General features: G+C 36.8%; 1 protein-coding gene and 1 long non-coding RNA gene across 4 annotated transcripts in view; one reads left to right on the plus strand and one right to left on the minus strand.

The window, feature by feature from the left end:
* The window catches only part of LOC141441617 (inactive dipeptidyl peptidase 10), a 734,138-nt gene that overhangs the window by 271,776 nt on the left and 440,691 nt on the right, over positions 1-21,671 (plus strand). The window lies entirely within an intron of this gene.
* LOC141441691 (uncharacterized) lies at positions 12,133-14,060 on the minus strand. The gene is made up of 3 exons (XR_012452838.1): positions 13,986-14,060; positions 13,488-13,608; positions 12,133-12,228 (listed from the first exon to the last, which is right to left on the minus strand). It is a non-coding gene; the product is annotated as an uncharacterized lncRNA (long non-coding RNA).

Here is a 21,671-nt window from a genome sequence, read left to right on the forward strand (position 1 = left end):
TCTACCTATCTATCTATCTAATCTAATACCTTTAAACGAGCAATTCTTTTTTTTTTACGAGTAATTCTTGTATATATATTTCGGGGATCTCGGAAACGGCTCCAACGGTTTCGATGAAATTTGGTATGTAGGGGTTTTCGGGGATGAAAAATCGATCTTGCTAAACGCTGGTTACCGAGTTTTAGCCCGAGCGGAGCTCGGTCGCCCAGGTACTTACTAATTAAACGGATCAACTCACGCCAGCCAGGAACGGTCAGCTTAGTTTCAATCAGGCAGGTGGTAGGACCTCGTGCAAGGTCCGGCCGGATTGCTACCACCATCTTGCTCGCAATCCTGCCGTGAAGCAGCAGTGCTTGCGCTGTTGTGTTTCGGCGTGGAGAGTAAGACAGCCGGTGCAATCACTGGCACTTGAGGTATCCCATCTTAGGCCTCTAGGTTGGCAACGCATTTTCAATACCCCTGGTGTTGCAGATGTTTATGGGCGGTGGTGATCTCTTACCATCAGGAGACCCACTTGCTCGCTTGCCATCCAGTAGAATAAAAAAAAAAAATATTTTCGAAAAATATTTTTCATTCATTGTGTTAAGTAATAACATCTAAATTATTAAAAAACATATTAGATTATTCATGATATAATAGAAGGACACTCCTCAAACGAATTAGAAATTGGTCTATTCTGTCTTGACGGCTTAGTTTCTAAATAACAAGCAGAGTTCTAGTTTAAAACTATTCGAAATAGCCCTGACTGAAGGCTAAAACTTCAGGTCCAACTAGATTGCCAACCTTACCGACGTAGTATGACTTAATGAGGGTAGGTTTGGGAATATCTTTATATTACTGCCATAGAGCTAGATTGGCTATTTAAGGCTGCTATATAAATATATAACTAGAAATGAACGTAGGTTGTGACACTTGGCTAGATTTTATAGGGACAGACTACACATACGAGACGAAACCTCGCTTACTACGACGCGTTTAGAACTAGAGTTGACTTAATAATAGAATAGAATAGAAAACGTTTATTCGCATTTCGCAAATTACATAAACACAAAATAAACAAGTATAAAGTAGGTAAATATTAATGAAAGTATTTGCGAAATCGCGAAACGGTCTCAGCTCAGCATAGTGCTGGCTGTAGAGGCCAACGCTGGTCTTCCGCTGTGACCGCTTAGTCACTTTAGTTGCTTTAGTCATTTTTTAACCTTAGGATTCATAGAGCAAAGGAATACCCAAGTAATAATAATTAATTTAAAAAATCTAGCTCTTATTTTTTATGCTTTAAATAAATTTAGAAAATTTCCTATATAACGCAGAAGCAGCGCGGAAGGTCACATCCTCGTCATCCGTCTGGTAAACCGAGCCAAGCTTGCACGCGACCACGACAACTAGATTAGTTTGTTTTGCACTCGGACAGCTTACGAGCAGGTCACGGCCAGCAATACCTAGGTATTATATTTTTAACTTCAACGCAAAAAGAGGGGTTCTTTTGGACATTAACGTCTGTCTGTGGCTTGGTAGGTCTTAGCTTATACAGATGGTCAATTTTGATGCAGTTTTTTTATGTGAAAGTGAACTCACTTTCCCTGTGGTGCTTTTTATTGATGTTTCAGTAAAATCGGTTCAGCCGTTTTTGAGATATTTAACCTTGAAATGTCGGGGGTTTCTCAAGTTTTAGAATAGAATAGAATAAATTATGTGTAATAGTATTATGTAATTATGTATGTATGTATTAAATCTTAATCTGAAATATAACAGACAGATATAATATATATAAAGTTGGTTAGGTTTATTGTAAAAAAAAGTCATCTAAATCTACTACTGCAAATATAAATTATTTGATGGTTAACACCACCAATGGATACTCAAAATAGCCAAAAAATCTAAACGAACGATTGTCTTGCTCTGATGATGAATTCTAGTTTAGTTCGAAACGTGTGCTCTTACTTAGAGGCGGAGGAGCTGCATTAACACCTATGTTGTATAGACGTAGCTACCGTAAGGTCGCGGGTGAGCAAAGAAATCCTATCCTACTAATACGAAAGTTTGTGAGTGAGTGAGTGAGTGAGTGAACAAACATTTGTTACTCCTTAGAATTCTCTTCCATCCAGCCGTGAATAAAAACGGCACTTGTCAGTTTATCTTATAACATAGTACGTTTAAACAACAACACGCTCAAAAGCTCTGGGAGAGCTTCAAAAGCTTACTGACTTAAGCTCGTTCAAAATATCCATGAATTTTCATAGCGGAAGATAGCGGACAATGTTAATTTCTTGGCAACTCAGACTTGTGGTATTTTAAGTTAAAATAAAGTATTATTCCAGAGGTTTCCCAACTGGGGACGCTAAGGGGTTGCAGAGCAAGGGGTTCGAAGCATGTTGTTTTAAACTTTTGTAATTTTCGCTCAAAATCCTGAATTATATTGTAAACGAGAACGTCGGATGAATTATAAACAGTTATTTTGCTTACCTGCAACCTTACGACATCAACGTCAAAATACAAATATTTTTATTGCAACAAATGTGTGTTGATGCAGGCCATGCAGCTCCTCCACCTCCACGCTGTAGAACACGCATCACACAAACCTATCTATCACCACCACCGCACGACACTGACTGGTTTCGTACTCAATCAAAGTTCATCATCATCTTAGGTCGCCGGTAAAGTTTAATGTATGATTTAGTCAATTGTGACCTTTTGTGACCTTAATTCGCAAATTTAAATAATGAATGTCACATAAAATCGCGAGGCTAACAAACGAAGATTTAATTAAGTCAAAATTAATTAAAAACGTACAAAAATGCCGAAGAAAAAAACAAACAAAGAAGCGTGAAACCAATAATGCCCTAAGCGGAATCCTTAAAAATGCCAACAAAATTGCTACATAGGAGTAGCATCGGAAAAGCAATGTTCAAACCTTTTAATTCAATCGGGTGTAATCCAACAAGTCGCCCGATCTGTCGCCTGACAAATCCCTAGACCAGTCGACACATCCTTTGCGGAATTCGAGTTGCCATGCCAAGCCAAGCTGCCCAAGCTCAGTTGATACCGCGACGTCGAACGAACCGGTCGCTCCCCACCCCTTCCTTCCAAAAACAAAACAAAACAACAAAAACAACTTTACCAAAAACAATGGAATTAACATTTCCAAATTTGAAATCTACAGGTGGGCGCGAGCACGCGGTCTCGCCGCTTTAATCGCATTATGAGTTCTATTAACGCGTAATTAGGTTGTTTTTAGCATTGCTAATTATGTAGTGAATGAAAATTGTTTTAGTGGACCTTGTTGTAGCTAGAGAAAAACAATTACAATTAAAATTGCTTAGTAAGCGTGGCCTAAATTTAGTAAGCTGTGATAATATTAAGTTTAAAATTAAATTGTTGTGTTCTTGTTTAAATCATATCTAAGTGTTATAATGTTATAATTTTAAGGTTGGTTGTTATTATAGGTGCGTAATAATGTCAAGTGCGAGCGTTATTAAATTTTAAAGGGTTCTTAAGGTGCCGCCGGGTAATGAAAGGTAAACAATATAACGAGTGACCAATTATGCTTACCTACTTAACTATCCTACTAACAAGATTAATATCTTGACCTTCAGGGGCTTTACAAATTTTAATTGGAGATGTATCTAAGTAAGTACAGTTACCATCATTAATATCTGCCACAGCGGAGCGTGCAAACATTTCTGACACGTCCTTCCGGCCTTAGAAAAGAGTCGTATCAGATATTTATGCACGCTTGTTGTGTGAGATATTGGTGCTGGTGACTTTACATGTGCTTTGTAATTAAGCGATTAATTTATATAATGGTTCAGGATTTCTAAACAGTTTAGTTTATATATTACTTAGGTAGGAGCTACAGTCAAGGAAACTGAATCATGTACCAAGGTGGAACCTAATGTCATGTTGACATTTGCCGAAGAAATTGTAATGAAATTGATTACGAAAAGGTTGTGGAACTGGTACGTAGGTGATTCAGTTTCCTTACTTATTCACACATTTTTAGAAAATTTCAAAACTATATAAAATAAAAATAAAAATACAAATTAAAACAAAAAATTACAAATTAAAACAAAACAATAACTGACTTATGTAGGCAATGGGTGCCAGTCTCAGCTTTTGCTAGATTGGTGGTATATACCCAGCGCTGATTTTCAGACTGGCCCTTTGTATTGTGGCCACGTATTGTAATCAAATAAAGCCGTTGAAATTGTTAGGAATTGAAAAAACCTTTAAATGAACATTTCTAACCAAAAAGTCTAAATAAGTAGCAAATTTGTACGGAAACGGTGCGTGACTCCGATTCACACTTGACTGGTCTTTTTATAGATATATAGCCGTTGAATGAATGACAAAAATAAAGACACATTTGTGAAAGACATGATATTAATTAGTTAGCATAACAGAAAGCGCTCTTTTGAAGATCATTCGCTCATTTCTAAGCCGGCAACAGAGGGGCTACGGGCTACGAAATTCGAAAATCCAAGTTCGTATCGTACCGTCCCTCTCACTCCCGTTTTAAATAATATAAGTTCCAGCGGAACGGTAAGACACAAAGTCCGAATTGTGCACTTCGTAGTAAATAGGCAGCTTTGGCTGCGTTGGCCGCATGACGGATGTTTTGAAAGCTCCCGGAGGGTTTTGCCACAGTATAAAAAACTGGCCAAGATCATGTCGGACATGCCCAAAATAGGGTTCCGTAGCCATTAGGAAAAAAATTAGTAATATTTTTTTGAGGATTTAGTATTTTATATGGCAGCTTCCAAGTTTAGGCATATTTTATACCTTAGGCTGCTATTTACTCATAAAATACTAATAATTCTCAAGCAAACTTAGCCGTTATAGTTTTCCTTAAAAGTATGATATACTTTGGTACTAAAATCCTGATTTTTTTCAAATTTTTCCACACACTGGTTTAGATTTTAGAGGGGGGGCGCTCGATTTTAATGAAAATTTGCACTTTAAAGTTGAATATTTCGCAAAAAAATCACTGAATCGAAAAATCGTCTTAGCAAACCACTAATGGTTTTAAAAGACCTATCCGACGATCCCCACACTATAGGGTTGGATGAGAAAAAAAAATCACCCCCACTTTACGTCTATGGGAGGTAACCTAAAAAATATAAATATATTTTTTAAATTTTTTGTTGTACCATTTTGTCGGCACAGTTTACATAATTATATATCCGTGCAAAATTACAGCTTTCTAGCATTGATAATCCCTGAGCAAAGCCGCGGACGGACGGACAGATAGACAGACAGACATGGCGAAACTATAAGGGTTCCGTTATTACCATTTTGGCTCTGGAACCCTAAAAAGGAGCAGTATACCGTCTCGGCAGCGTCCTTGATATAAAAAACATACGCCGGCTCGGTACGCAAACGCGCGATATATTCAACTGCTGGGCTGCCTACTAACTTTTTCGACTGGATGGCAAACGAGCAAGTGGGTCTCCTGATGGAAAGAGATCACCACCGCCCATAAACATCTGCAACACCAGGTGTATTGCAGATGCGTTACCAACCTAGAGGCCTAAGATGGGATACCTCACGTGCCAGTAATTTCACCGGCTGTCTTACTCTCCACGCTGAAACACAACAGTGCAAGCACTGCTTCACGGCAGGATTAGCGAGCAAGATGGTGGTAGCAATCCGGGCGGACCTTGCACAAGGTCCTACCACCTGCAAAATATATTGGTTGCCAATTATAACCAATATAAAATAACCCTGGCTGACTTTTTTGACGTTTTTCTGATGTGTAACGTCAATAAATCACTCGTCAAGTGTGTGGATTTTACAATGTGACTTTTAACAATGTCTGTAAACTTATATTAAGTAGACAAAAAATTTTTTTTCGATTTGGTCGAAAAGTTAATTACCAGGTTGTTTCTATCAATGAACTGAGCCATTTGTCAGAGAAATCTCTAAAAACACTATGTAGTTCGTACTATATATTTTTATTATATACAGTACTGCTACTTGTAGCGTGACCAGCCACAAATTGCTTTATGTAAATTTGAATATAAATCTACGTGAATCGGAACGTAAGTTGTGAATATTGGAGTTCCGCTGGGCTGTAATATTTTACGAAAAAAAGATAAGTTTGTGTTGTCGGGAAAATCGGAAACTCGTATGCGTAGTAGCTTTTACCCGCGGCTTCGCTCGCGTGTGCTATTAAGTCTCGCAGTACTATTGAAGTAAACACTTAATTGTTAAGATCCAGTGGAAATATCAGGAAAAATTGGCTTTTGTCCAGAGATCCAACTATCTACTCTACATCATTTCGTCCACATTGTTGCAGCCGTTTTAACGTGAACAAGTAACAGAAAATACACATGCGCACGCAAACAATTGATTAAAAAAAATAGGAAAGAATATAAAAAAATGTTGTATTTTCAGAAGAAAGAATATGTTGTCATAACTTTATATTTGACATTAATCAACATCATCATTCCATCCTATAACGTCCCAATGCTGAGCACAGGCCTCCTCTCAGAATGAGAGGGCTTGGGTCGGAGTTCCCACGCGGGCCCAGTACGGATTGGGAACTTCACACACACCATTGAATTGCTTCGCAGGGCTGTGCAGGTTTCCTCACGATGTTTTCCTTCACCGTAAAGCTCGTGGTAAATTTCAAATATAGGCACGTGAACTTAGAAAAACTCAAAGGCGCGAGCCGGGGATTGAACCAACGAACCTCTGCTTGAAAGCCGAAAGGTCAAACCAGTAAGCCACCACGGCTTCTTGGTATTTGACATTGTCAATACATAATGTATACGTACAAGTACACAACTTTCAAATCAAGTCATCACTTTTGTCGATCGGAATAATTTATTGTATTTATTTATTTAAGATAAGACAAAATAATACAAAATAATGGACCCATTCTGCGTACTCGTATATATAACTGGAATAACGCCATTTTAAAATGAATAAGTACCTACATTAAATTAATTTTAATTTAATACAGACGCTAGTGAAAATAATTGTCGAAATAGTTACCTACAAACGTATTCTTTTTAACTGAGTTCAAAAAAGGAGGAGACAAAGTACACAATAATAATCATTAATTTGTTCGCTGTAAATATGGCGCTTAATAGGTGTTAATGTAAGTACATAAGTAGCTGAACAGGGAGGGAACAAATGTAAAGTTATAACCTTAGAACATGGCCTACCAATCCCTACAAGCTATATTTAATACAAAAAAACAGCAATAGATGGCACTACTATTAACATTTGTAAATTATAAAATGTGAATAAGTCGAATTAAGTAGAAATATCCTTAGTGTCTCACTAGATGGCAATACGTATCGTGTTATTTGTGTTCTCACTGGTGCCATCTATTGGAAAATCGAAGGAAAGAAAAATAGCCAGTTGAATAGCCAGTATTAGGGTGATACCATTTGCTTGTACTAGGTGGTGTCTCTGTTATATATGTACTCTGTGCCTTAGAAATATGAAATATCACAGAAATAGATAGATGTATGTATTTATTACCTTTTGAAAAAATATATGTCATGTCAGGTATAAGAAATCACAAAAGGATCTTCCAATGTATACAAAAAATATAATAGAATTTACAATGTTAAATAATTATGATAAGAAATTAAGGTAAAAACAAGAATATAAATCTATGTCAAATTTATGAAATACGGTTATCAATTAAACAAACAAAAATAATGAAAATGACAATGCAATAAAATTAACATAAAATTAAAAATTAGTTCACAAAACTATGTAAACTCATAATTATCCTGCTTTATATTGTCTTTCTTTAAATAAATATATGATAGTTCACAAAACTGTGAAAAATGTCAACCGAACGAATAAAACATACAGCATGCATTATCGGTTACAAAAAAAATACACGACTCGCACTTGACATTTCCGTGCTTGACAGCAATATTGAATCCTACAGTTAATCTAATAGAAGCACGCTGCACCATTTCAAAACATAGTAAGGGACATTAAGCTAATTTTACAGGAGAGAAAAAAACATGTTTTGTCTCAGCCGTACGAAATTTTGCAATATTCGTTCCAAAAGTGATACTTTCTCGGTTTATTAGATTAAGCCGAATATCCAGGTATATATATATGCACTTAATTTCCTATATTGCATGTTTTATGTGCCATACTAGGTTTGAAATTAAACTCAAATAAAAACTTACAGGGAACCGATCAATTTCAAAACCCAGTATGTGTTGTCACTTTGTCATGATCTAGAGGCTAAAACGACTAAAAATCATAAGTTTTAATACGTGGACCTTTTTTCAATTTAAATAAAACAAACAGTCAGCTAAGTAGTTGTACATTACAATAATTTATTATAAAAATAAAAATACGGCACCAAGTCTTAATTTTTTTACTTATATTTATCCAACTACCTAATAATTACCAAATTACCATTACTATTATTGATTTGAATGGAAGATTGATCCAAATATTTTTTCGGGACTGGGTATCAGTGGTACTAGTTTAGGAGCGGATTCAGGAGCGGAAACAACAGGTTGACTTTCATTTTCTTCTGGAAACATTTCTGGAGAAGGAATAGGGGGCTCACTTTAATTTTCTTGCGAAAGTATATATACATAATAGCAAGATGGTTCTATTAGTAGAAGCAAAGATGAGCAATAAGCGACGAGGTAGTATTTTGAACGTTAGTCGTTATTAATGGGATGAAAAAATAACATAAAATAGCAAAAACTAACACCGAAATAACATGAAATATGTTAAATGGCACAGACATAAAACATAACACAAATGCTCAAGCTCAATAAACCATGAGACAACAAACTCCCACGCTCAATAATAATACAGTATGATTACTTCCGATTGGCACTCGGCAATTCTCGGCATACCTACATCGAGAGAGATCTGAAGTGCAATAGGTACTTAGGCAGAGGTTTTGTTATTAATTACATGAAATAGGTTTGGGTATTTTATGTGATTAAATTCTGGGTTTTAAATAAGTATCCTATGAAAAACACGAACATTTACGGTTAAAACTGAGACGTCCCGAGTAGTAAAGTAGAAATAATCTTACTGTATGAAGCGTAATAATTTAAATATCCAAACATTTTGCAAAACATGTGTGTTGTATGTTTGTTGGTATGTTTGTCCGTCTTTCACGTCGCGAACGGAGCGACGGATCGACTTGATTTCAGGCATAGAGATAGTTTATGGGCCAGAGAGTGACAAAGGCTTCTTTTTCCCGGAAAAATGCACAGTTCCCGAGGGAACAGCGCGTGGTATCCGGATTCCACGCGGGCGAAAAGCTAGTATTATATACATTTACTTACACAAAAATGGTTGTTGTCTAAATTCAAAGCGTTGTTCACTATACGCTTGGTGCGATTGCCTTATTTCATTCATTTATTAGCCAAATTACGCTACGTTTTCGCAAAATTTTAACGTTACACATGCATACAAACTCAATCTTGGCGGGCAACTGCGCGTTTAAATGAGTTCGAACAGCTCTAGCGCAATAGCATGAAGTTAGCGCGGCAGCACAGTGCTGCCAACGATAACGCGTCAAAATGAATAAAGAACAACGTACCTATAACATTGACTTACAAAAAACTAGTAACTTCAACTAACAAACACATACTACTTTCCAAAAGTTACAATTAAACTCGTTTGACCATATCAAAACCTAGTAAGTCTCTCTGACTTTTTCAAAACCTAGTAAGTGCATGTCCCATTACTAGGTTTTTGAAATGGTTTTGTGCCATACTAGGTTTTGAAATGGTCAAGCCGGTTTTTTTCTGTACTTACTAAGGTTTGGAGTACTCGTATCTCTGAAGTTCAGCGAGATAGGCCTCTAAATGTTTTTGTATCTTGTAGGCACTTGCTAGAACCACGTTTTAAGCAAAATCGCAAAATTGAGTTTTTGAGAACTTACTAGGTTTTGAAATGGTGCAGCCTGCATTTGTTATTTATTTGATTTATAACATCAGATAACAACGCAGAAACAAATTGTGATTTCAGAATTGAAATTCATCGTAAAAATACTTAAGTGCTGTGACTCAGACCTTAATACAGTGCCTAGACGTTAGGAAAATGTCCATTTTAAAACTAGTTGAACTTAATCATTCATTAAGTAGATAGATAATAAAAACATAGCTAGAGAGAACAATTTGTAACTGTGGCCAATTTAAGCTACTGTGGTCGCAAAACTTAGTGACTCCATTTCAATTTAAGTGACAGTTTCAACGGTTTAAAAATAGTGACAGCTTTTCAAGTGATTTTTGTTCGTGTGTGTGAAGTGCCACCATGAATACAGTGCAAAGTACTGGAGGCCATGGAGGCTCCATGAAAAAGGACTCCAAGCATGACGTAAGTATAATTCAGATGTTCTTGAGCTCCGACTTCTGGTCGGAGGCTGTGGTGTCCCGTCGTTTTAGGGTAGCGAGGAAGACAACTTAAAAAATCCCTAATTAGTTTATTACAAGCTTTTATTTAGTTTCACCTGTCCCGTTGTCTGTCTGTCTATCTGTCTGTCTGTCTGCCTGTCTGTAATTAAATCTTGCAAGTTAAATTTGACCAACTTCTAGTAGTCAGATTGACTTGAAATTTGGAATAAGTACTTATGTAAATCGCGTGACATTACAATAATCCAGTAGTGACATCCTGGTAGTCCAGCCAGGATTGTCTCCGCAGGACGGAACTTTTCAGCGGTAATTAGCATCGACTTGAATTTGGTATGCAAATGTAGTTTGGGTGACAATGCAAGTACAGTACTAGTTTTGTGTATTGTAAAAAAATTGTTTTAGTTGTCGAGTTCACTGCTGTTGTGTTCTTTTAACTCTTAAATGGTTCCAACGGAAGACCAGCGTCGGCCGCAAGGTTGACATTATGCTGAGTTGGGACCATTTCGTGACAAAATTTATTTCCTTTTCCTTTTTCTTTTATTTGTAAAAATGTCACGAATAAATGTTTTTCTTTCTTTCTTTCTTTCTTTACAGTCGACAAAAAGAAGAGTCAGCAAAAAAGCTTGTATTAAAAATAAAAAAAATTATGGTTAGGTTATTTTGTATGTAATTTTTGTGTATTTTGTATGCGTCTTTTTGTGTACCTATTATTTTTTGTATAATTTGACTGGCAGCGGTATTTTAACTGTAATTTTTAGTTGACAAATAAATAAATGCCGTGAAGCAGCAGTGCTAGCACTGTTGTGTTTTGGCGTTGAGAGTAAGACAGCCGGTGAAATTACTGGCACTTGACAGACGGACGGACAGACAGACAAACAGACAGACAGACGGCAGAGTCTCAGTAATAGGGTTCTGTTGACACCCTTTGGGTACAGAACCCTAAAAAACATATGAACAATCAATGTTAACAAAATATGTGAAAATACCTACTCGTATTTTTTTTTATCTGTCTCTTTCTAAAACCCTTTTTTCCCTGTGCGGTAGGTATGGCGCTACTTGCATGTGACGTCACACGCTACTCAAAGTCAAAGCATTTTTGTTTCTGTCTAATCTAGAAGTTCTCATAAGTCACAAGTTTTGTAATTTTGATTATTTCATCATATTGATAGTTCTTCCTTTATTGAATAAATAATAAATTGAATTTGTACTTTACATAAGTAGAACAGTGATTACGCAGACATGCTTTTTTTTAAATTGTCTAATTGAGTGTTATTATCTAATCGAAAAATTATTTATTGAACAAAAATATTGCATCAACCTATTTTATACAATAATCAAAAAATAAAGGAATAAACAAATTACAAAAAAGGTACTACCAATCCACAACAAGTTTCGTCAAGTAACTTAAACTATAAACAATACTACTATTATTAAATGAGAGCGTTATTATGATGCTCCTGAGAGGAAGGGCTACGAAATAGCCCGAAACATGTCGAGCTAAACTCGGTATGAGACGTGAGTTATCCGTTATAATATCATTTAATATGAGTGAGTCTCAGGGTAGTTTCATGTTCAAAATACTACTATTGTCTAATTTGTAATGCGAGTGTTCTATAACTTTTTACGAATAGTGAAAAAAAATTTTATTTCTATTTTGAAATAATTATGAATTCGCGGCAAAATCGCCTTGCTTTTAGGTCAATATCGCCAGTATGATAAGGATCTAAATAAAAAAGTGGCATTACAATCTCATTACGTAATTTTATTGAGTAATAAAAATCTACGGAAGTTTTCGTCATCAAATCGAGCCGGAGCCGTCGCACGAGCGTCATGTGCATACGAGGCGCCAGCGCAAACTCTCCTGGAAATATTGGAATGATAAATGGATAAAAATGGATATTCGACCAAAAATGGTTGACCACACTAAGGTTCAATGACATTTGTAGCGCTTAAAACGTCAAAGCCTATTTTCATTCACAATTCAATGGAAAATATTGGAGCCTGATAGCAGTCGTAAAAAATGGAATTGTATTATTCATGCAAAATTGAGTTGACCTTGTGGTTCAATGTACTGTCATCAAGCTTAGCACGCGGACAGATTCTATTGACAGACGTGATTGAATTGTAAAACTAGTAAGGAAATTAGTTTTCTTGACCGGTGGAACCAAAGCCTTTTTCATTGAGCTGTGAACACTTAGCAGTCGGCGTGATTGAATTGTATTTCATGCAAAATTAGTTTGTACTACTTAGACAGACGGACAGACAGACGGACGGACAGACATGGCGAAACTATAAGGGTTCCTAGTTGACCGTGGACCCTAAAAGGCTGTTAGGGTGTCCGAAGTTGTAAGTTATTTATTTACACCACAGAATTAACACCTTGTATGTGTGCGGAAAGCACAAGACCGGTCTGAGAGGAGAGCCTTGGGGGAGGCTATGTCCAGCAGTGGACGTCTTTCAGCCGACATGATGTTGATGATGTGTGCGCTTCCAATCCGTACTGAAAATTGTGGCCCGAGCCCTTCGGCCACTTTGGTAACCAAAGGCTCGAAACCAGTTTAGAAAACAGAATTATTTTTCTTTTTCGGAAACCTGGTTTCGAATGAAGAAAAATAATTCTGTTTTCGGTTACCCATACAGAACATAGAATCTTCTTTTGAAACTCAATCACAAATTTAAATTTCCCAATTTTAAACGACACAGAAACATAGGTAGGTTTAGGTTATGTTAAGTTTACATCGGCCCGGAGGGCCAAAACTACACAAAAGTAGCCCGCTCACGCGGAGCTCCGCCAGTCTGTGTCGATTCTGATTGAAAAAAAAACACTACTGTGAAAATAAGCTTCAGTAAAAAAACAGAAGTCGATCCCTGATCATAGTTTCATGCAAGAACAAATAATGTTCGTTCGTAACTGGTATCGTATAAGAACAAAATAGTTTTCTTTCGACTAGGTTTCCGAAAAAGAAAAATAATTCTGTTTTCTAAACTGGTTTCGACCCTTTGGTTTCCAATGGCCGAAGGGGCCCGAGCCTTCTTAATCTGAGAGGAGACCTGTGCCCAACAGTGGGACTTGTATAGGGTGGGTTGAAGTGTATGTTCACGCTAAAGCAGTGGACTTACGTGCAGTTATTGCTGTATGTCACATTTCTGACGGAACACACAGGGCTGTACTGCGCAGTGCACAAACAACGACGCCCTGCAACCATCGCCACAGCTCCAACAAAAAATATTACCAAAAAACCTAGAAATAGACGCGTTTACATTACACGTTTATTTATAAATTATAATTATAGTAATAGGCTACTAATTATATATATTCCGTCAGATAAGTTATCAAGACATCATCTCCATCATCCATACTAATATTTTAAATGCGAAAGTGTTTGTGTTTGTATGTTTGTCCGTCTTTCACGTCGAAACGAAGCCACGGATAGAGATAGTTTATTAGGTCAGAGTGACATAGGCTACTTACAGAATAGCGCGCGTTAACCGAATTCGTTACTAAACATTACAAATCAGTACAATAAGTTACTAATTCTTTATTTTACTTAATTAGTCACCTCAATAAATGTAATTAAATAGAGATATAGAAACTTTATTATTAACAAAAACACTTACCTAATAAAAATCTCATGTTGATTTTATATTTTATAAGCAGTTAAAAAAAAGAATGGCCTGGGTTTAATTCTGCGAATGTCTGTAAAAAAATACTTTTTTCCTTTTATATATAAGTGTGTAAAAATATTTGTTCAGGTGCAAGATTAATGTTGTCAGTGTATCATATAAAAAAACATACGATATACGCGCAACCGCAACTAATTCACGTTGAGGTGGTGCCATACAATAACATGGGTGGATCTGTTGTATATTTTAAAATTATATATATATTTTTTTTTATAAAACGGTGGAATTACTGATAAGCGCGAGTAAGTAAAAGGTTAACGCATTCACTGCCACCGGCGCACATATGCGTTTTAGGAACTCCGCCCAGTGCCGCTGTCATAATTATTCATACATTTGAACGCACATGTGCGTCGGTGGCACTTGTGGAAGTCAGATGGCAGTGAATGCGTTAAAAAATTCCGGGCACTGGGCAAAATAGTAAATATTTCGTTGAGTTTCTCGAATAACTTAATATTTTACATACGTACGTTTGGGCCAAGTAGGTACGATGCGGAGGAGTAATGATTACTTGTTTTATTTATTTAATTGCACGTAATATTAATTCTCTAATAAGTTGAAATCTTATTTAAAGTTAAGACCATTTTATGCCCTTAACGAATATTTTGCTAAAATATTTGCACTGATTCGTGGTAAATGCTTGCTTTGTCTATATGTAACTCATCTATACTTATTTCATCCGTACTTTATTGTATTTAATTTAATTTTTGATTGCGTACATACATTATTGTATTTTCTGGTAGTCCAAAGATTTTGTAAATTATAATTGTAACTCTTTTGACATTATTAATAATATTTATGAGAAGTGTAAAGATGTGTAGTGACTTATAATGAACAATTAGAATAGAATTAATACTTTTTGAAATTTTGTATTAATGTAATTCTCTGAATTGAACTATATTGTATTGCATGGAATTCTTTAAAGCAATAAATGACTGAATACTGAATAGTTTATTTGTACGTGGTAGCTTATTTTATGAGTTTATGTACTTATTTGTAGACACTGACGCATCCTCTTACATTTCACGCCCCGTCATTTCCGTACTAAAATCCACTGAGAATGAAAAATAAAGAAAATATTCTACTGGTTCTGAAATGCGTCATGCAACTTTTACTCCCCTTGTAACATCAGTAGAGTCGTGATTCACAATGATGACCACGACCACCCTGGCAAGAGTGTACCGACTAAGAAGAACATCAGTAGATGGATTCTTCGCACCACAAATGTCTACATTTGTCAAACACCTCGGAGAAGCTATCGCCGATCGTTGGGACAGATCCTTAAGTTTAGTAATGGGTTGGCTAAGATCACGCATTATTATTTCAATAATCCGTGCCACCAGCATGTGCGTTCGTGGTACACGGCACCGATTCAAGCCACTAGCCAAATTATTTGGCTTCGATGACGGTGAGCTCTGCCCAGTTGATTTTGTGATATTTACCCATGTTCTTTTATATGTTTTTTTTTATAATTTTAATATCTTAATAAACAATTTCCTTTTCGTTTATGTACTTATTATATTATTTAAAGCACTGTATTGTAACTTCTACTGTTTGCTTGTCGTTCCCTAATGGATTATTTCTCTTATCCACTCAAAGGTTGACTTGTAGTGATCCTTTAAAGGGAGAATTTACATACAAACGTACCTACATATTACCCGTGGAGGCCATAATATCATATTATTTCAATTATTTTTTCGGAAATATAGCTTTAACGTTACTATCATCGATGTAAATATCATATTGTTGTTGTTGTTTTTTTAGAAAAATATGGCGCTGTCTATTGGAGGACAATTTTGCCAGTGTCTAGTAGGTTTTGCCGTTGTACGGTAAAAAAATTCTAGAAAACGAAATATGAGACGTACCGTAAACTGCTTCAACATTGGCCTCTGGCCCCAACATTGCCTGATTCGATTTAGAGTCGATAACTTAGCACCCTTTAGGTTTTTAAGCTTTTATCCCCCCGTAATAATAATTCCCTTGTAGGTAAAAGCTTAAAACCTATAAGAGTGCTTAGTTATCGACTCTAAATCGAATCAGGCAATGTTGGCGCCAGAGAGCAAAGTTGAAGCAGTTTACGGTAATGGTCAATGAACGATGACCTGTCGATTTCTTACCAAATATCATATTATTTTGTTACTAATCAATATGTCATGATCCGTCGTGGTCACAAACTATAAAGAGAACCGACGTTGTCATGGCGGTTTGTTTACGGTTTGTGCTAGTGCCGCCCCCTGCGCAGAGCTTTGCCTAATATTCCCTCAGGCGTTACTTTGCGGAGGTCCATATCAATGAACTAAAAGAATTTCCTTGCTCATCCGCGACCTTACGATAGCTAAGCTTATGCAAAATATGCGTGTTCATGCAGTTCCTCCACCTCCACACTGTAAGAACACACAAATATCACACAAACCCATCTATCACCACCACCACACTATACTGACGCGTTTCGAACTCAACCAGAGCTCATCTTCAGAGTGACACAACCGTACACCTTGCTACCAGTTGTTAGACAGTTGGTAGTTGTTAGTCTAGCTTAGCCCTTAGCTATCGTTAGGTTGCGGGTGAGCAAGGAAATTATTTTAGTTCACTAATGGGCATGCTCATGGACTGAAACAAACGCGTTCACACTTGCTTATTATCTTTCCCGCTTTCACGCCCGTCTCGAACAAGCCACTAATAAGCATGCTCGATAGTAGCATGTCCTGCAGGGCTACCACGAAACTCGAAACTCGAAGTTCGTATCGTACCGTCCCTTTCGCTCTCGTATTAAATAGTATAAGTGTCAGAGGGACCGCACGAGACGAACTTCGAGTTTCGAGTTTCGTAGTAGCCCTGCTGTTCACACATGCTAGTAGGTAGCATTTGCTCGATAGTAGCATGCTCTCTTGCTACTAACGAGCACGTGTAACAGCAGGGCTACTAAGAAACTTGAAATTAGTATCGTACCGTCCCTCTCGCTCTCGTATGAAATAGTATAAGTGTCAGAGGGACCGCACGACACGAACTTAGAGTTTCGTAGTAGCCCTGCAGTGGCCTTAGCTCAATCCAGCGATGTGAATCCATGGACAATGAAGCAAAAATTATTAAGCAGTAATAGGGTCCATTTGTCAGATTTCGGGCACGGAACCCTAAAAAAGTTTATTAATGATAACAAGGTGTTTATTGAGTTAAAAAAAATGAGACAGCTGAACCAACAGTAGAACAGTATTGTAACTTGGGCTGAGGACATTGTTTTCATAACCAGCAATTTCAGTCACTTCTCGTGATCGGATTGACTTAAATTTAAATAAATACGGGACAATTCACACAAACTGAACTGCTCCCAAAGTAAATGAGATTATTAAGGGAATTTGAAATCATTTAATAAAAAGAAAAAAGTGAAACCGAAACGCAAAAAAATAAAAAAAGTACTTAACAAAAAAAGGAACCGACCACAAAACCCTTGAAAATATTTTTCTAGGTACCTACTAGCTCGAAGTCGGTGACTCAGCGCGACCCAGCAGGAGTGGAACAAATAGTGCTCATCTACATACTATGGGTTTCAATCCCTCCTGCTGGCTCGTGCTGAGTCACCGACTTCGAGCTAGTAGGTACTAAGAAAAATATTTTCAAGGATTTTGTGGTCGGTTCCATTTTTTGATATACTTTTTTTAATTTTTTTGGAGTCGATTTTACTTTTTTGTCAAAAATTTTCTTTGTTTCTCACTTTTTTTGTGATTCGTAGCCAAATTACATCTCACAACGATTCCATTAAGCTCAACCATGACACAGACCATGACTTAGTTACATTGTTTTAAGACAGAGTTCCGTTGCCTACCTTCCGGCTTCAGCATCAGATCAGTTCGAAAGTTTCATTAACTTAAAGCTTCTTCTTAGTCGCTTATCTTGGTATATTAATCATGATATTTTATAGACGAGCGAGCATTACTTAGCTTTGACGAGTTCCATTGGTCATCTACGGTCTTCTTGATCAGGTCCAGTTTACCAAATCGTACTTTCTAAATGTAAATGTTTATCTTAATGCTAAAAATGCTATAATCGCCATAGGTGTGCCTATAAAATTTGATCCTAGATTCCATCATCAGATCTCGATTTGGTGACAATGGGGTACTCAGAAGAGTACTCTTTGGAATAAAAAAAGATTTTTGAAATACAAAAAAAAAATACAAACATGGGAACATAGAACCTCCTCCTTTTTTGAAGTCGGTTGTAAATTTATGAAACTGATACCGTTCTGATGCGTCACAACACAACACGACAGATAAATGTGAATGCTGCTTTAGATTGTAGACAGCGCCGCTTAGGTACTCCCCGTAAACCGGCGCGAACCGGTTTAAATCGGCTTAAACCCGCTCCAGCCGGTTATTTGATTTGAATTCTTTCTGTTTGAAGGAGAGATTGCGAATTCTTATTTTGTTGCAAAAAATGTGGGAGCATTAATTGAATCAGAGTTTACTTTGTTTAAACCATTTTTCTGCCGGGTGCCCATACAGATTCAACAATTGTACATTTTACTGCTGGGCATAGACCTCTCCAAATAGGCTGTAGTTTGTAGTTCCCACACGGTCCTAGCGCGGATCAGGAAGGTTTAACCAGGTCGTCCATCTATCTCATTGGTCTCGTCTATTATGGTTAGAACTAAAATCAAATGATGAAATTAGTATAGTTTCAGATATAAATTACTTTATGACAAATGGAAATTATAGAAAACGATACATTATGACAAATAAAATTCGAGTAAACAATGGAGAATCTATAAAAAGTATATTCCCAATTTAAAAATAGGAGATTGACCGCGAACCAACAAATCTACTTGAGAGACCAAACCAATGTATCATCAGCATATTAGGTACATAACCTAATCAGCAAAAGTTGGAAAACCCCCGACTTTGTCACTTCAAAGTTCACTATCTCAAAAACGGCTAAATCGATTTTGATGAAACATGTCTAAAAACCATCGCTAGAAAACTTTATTTCAAATAAAAAAAAAACGCATTCAAATCGGTCTACCCGCTTAAGAGCTACGATGCCACAGACAGACAGACAGACAGACACACAGCGGTCAAACTTATAACACACCTCTTTTTGCGCCGGGGGTTTAAAAAGCCTTTTTCACACTGGTCGTTATTCATACCAGTGCCCTTAGTGTAAGTTTTCGGTCCACAAAATACGTCTCGATCGCGTTCGCGTTAAAATCTCAATTTGTATGGAAACACGAACATTGCAAACGTTCCGCTAGAGGCGCTGTTCGTGTTTGCATACAAATTGAGATTTTAACGCGAACGCGATCGAGACGTAATTTGTAACCGAAAACTTACACTAAGGGCACAGAACACGAGGCAATTCGTTTACATTTTGCACACTCGGTGCGTGTGAGCGACGACTTATTTATGGCTATGTTCCCGTATGTTGTTGGCATGTGTAGAATATGCGTTTTTAAAAGGCTTTATTTACATACAACGGCAAATATGGCGTCTGATATGTATGTTTAGGCCGGATAGGTAAATATTGTGACGGGAAGATATAGTTATTTTTTGGGTCCGTCCGACTCGGAACTCTTTTAATACCTCTACACTGTCCGTCTGTCTGTTTTTAACCCCCGACGCAAAAAGAGGGGTGTTATAAGTTTGACCGCTGTGTGTGTCTGTCTATCTGTCTTTCTGTGTCTGTCTGTGGCACCGTAGCTCTTAAACGGGTGAACTGATTTGAATGCAGTTTTTTTATTTGAAAGCAGGTTTTTAGCGATTCTCAGATAATTATGTTTTATCAAAATCGGTTCAGTCGTTTTTGTGATATTGAACTTTGAAGTGACAATGTCGGGGGTTTGCCAATTTTTTGTTAGTTAGGTTAGGTTATAATATCTGTCTGTCACAGGGTTGTGGTAGGGCTGTGCTTGAGAACTGAGAACTATAATAAATAAAAAAACTAAAATTAGACTTCTACTGCCGCTAAAATTACAAATTAATTTAGAAAATTATTGAGCAGTTCCCAGCCGATTAAAAGAAAACACACATTTTAAATAATATTTACCTTAACTATACAAACATACATAATACCTACGTTTTGCTTTATCAGATTAGGAATTAAAACTTTTTATGAAAAAGCAAAAGGCCAACCGTTTCCTGTAAAAACAACCTTTCATAGGCTTAAAAAGCGTTATTTTTCTCAAAAATATGATATCTTCTTTGCTAAAATCAGCAGAGACAATTTCGAAATGTCCCAGCCATCACATAAATCAAAATGACGTGTATGCCTGTATATTTATCATCGTTATCCCTAACGCGTCTTTTGAGAGCTTAGGTCAGCTTAAGTTAAGGGTTAATTAAACTTGATAATTAAATATTTATGTTAAAGCTGTGTGAGACCCAGTAAGGGTATACATGTCTAACACTTAGTTAAATTTAATAATCCTACTAATATTATAAACTCGCTGCTGCCCGCGGCTTCGCCCCCGTTCCAGTTTTTAATTGTGTTCAACACAAACCTTGTCCTGACAAAAAAGTGTGCAGTCGTTCGAAAGTTATGCGCGTGCATACATTTCGGCGATTCATTTTTAGGGTTCCGTAGTAGTAGGTACTAACGGTCTCTCAGCTTAGCCGGTCTGTCTACGGCTAAGCTCAGAGACCGTGGTACTGGAAAGCTGTAATTTGGCATAAATAAACATATCAGACATATAAAAAAATTTTTTAGGGTACCTCCCTTAAACGAAAAATGGGGTGTTTTTTTTCTCGCCTAGCCCTATAGTATGGGGTATCGTTGGATAGGTCTTTTAAAACCATTTGGGAGGTTGCCCAGACGATTTTTCGATTTAGTGATCTGTTTGCGAAATATTCAACTTGAAAGTGCAAATTTTCATTAAAATCGAGCGTGCGTCCCCGCGGCCTCTAAAATCTAAACTGTTGGGTGGAGAAATTCAGGATGGTAGTAGGATATCATATTTTGATGAAAAATTATGACGGCAAAGATATTTAAACTTGGAATATTCCTTATACCTAGAATACGAAATCCTTAGAAAAATATTGTACTTGATTTTTCCGCAATGGCTACGGAACCCTATCTTGGGTGTGTCCGACACGTTCTTAGCCGTTTTTGTTTATATAGAAGAAGATGGAGGTTAAATGTCTCTACCCACTATATCGTGTAATACCATGACCTTAGGAACGTGTTAGACAAAAATATATTCTTTGTACTTACAAAAAAAAAGAATGACATACTAAAAGTATGATAGTATGCCCACTAGCACGTTTCTTAACCAATGAGGGCTATCGCGTATGAATTCGCCGCTAGAGGCGCTAGTGTAGCGTGAGGTCTCCGAAATGTCAACTCTCATAGTTTTTGGGTGAGCTACGCGAGTTTATTTATAATTAGAATAATTTTGTGAATATTTTGCATTACCTGAAATTAATTATGGCAATTATGCGTTACAAGGCAATGAATGTCTGTATTTTGAGACAGTTTTGGTCTTTCAAAAACTTATGTTCTCCCTTTTTTCCGAACACAACGGGACTACGCAACACTGTGGTTGCTCGATATTTTTATGGTACGGTTTTAAGGTGTATTAAATATGATTTTAATCTAAACTTTGTTTTCACGCCCGAAAATAACAGATTTTGAAAGCCA

The sequence above is a fragment of the Choristoneura fumiferana genome, chromosome 24 (genome assembly GCF_025370935.1).
Source record: "Choristoneura fumiferana chromosome 24, NRCan_CFum_1, whole genome shotgun sequence".
In the NCBI taxonomy this organism is placed as follows: Eukaryota; Metazoa; Arthropoda; class Insecta; order Lepidoptera; family Tortricidae; genus Choristoneura; species Choristoneura fumiferana.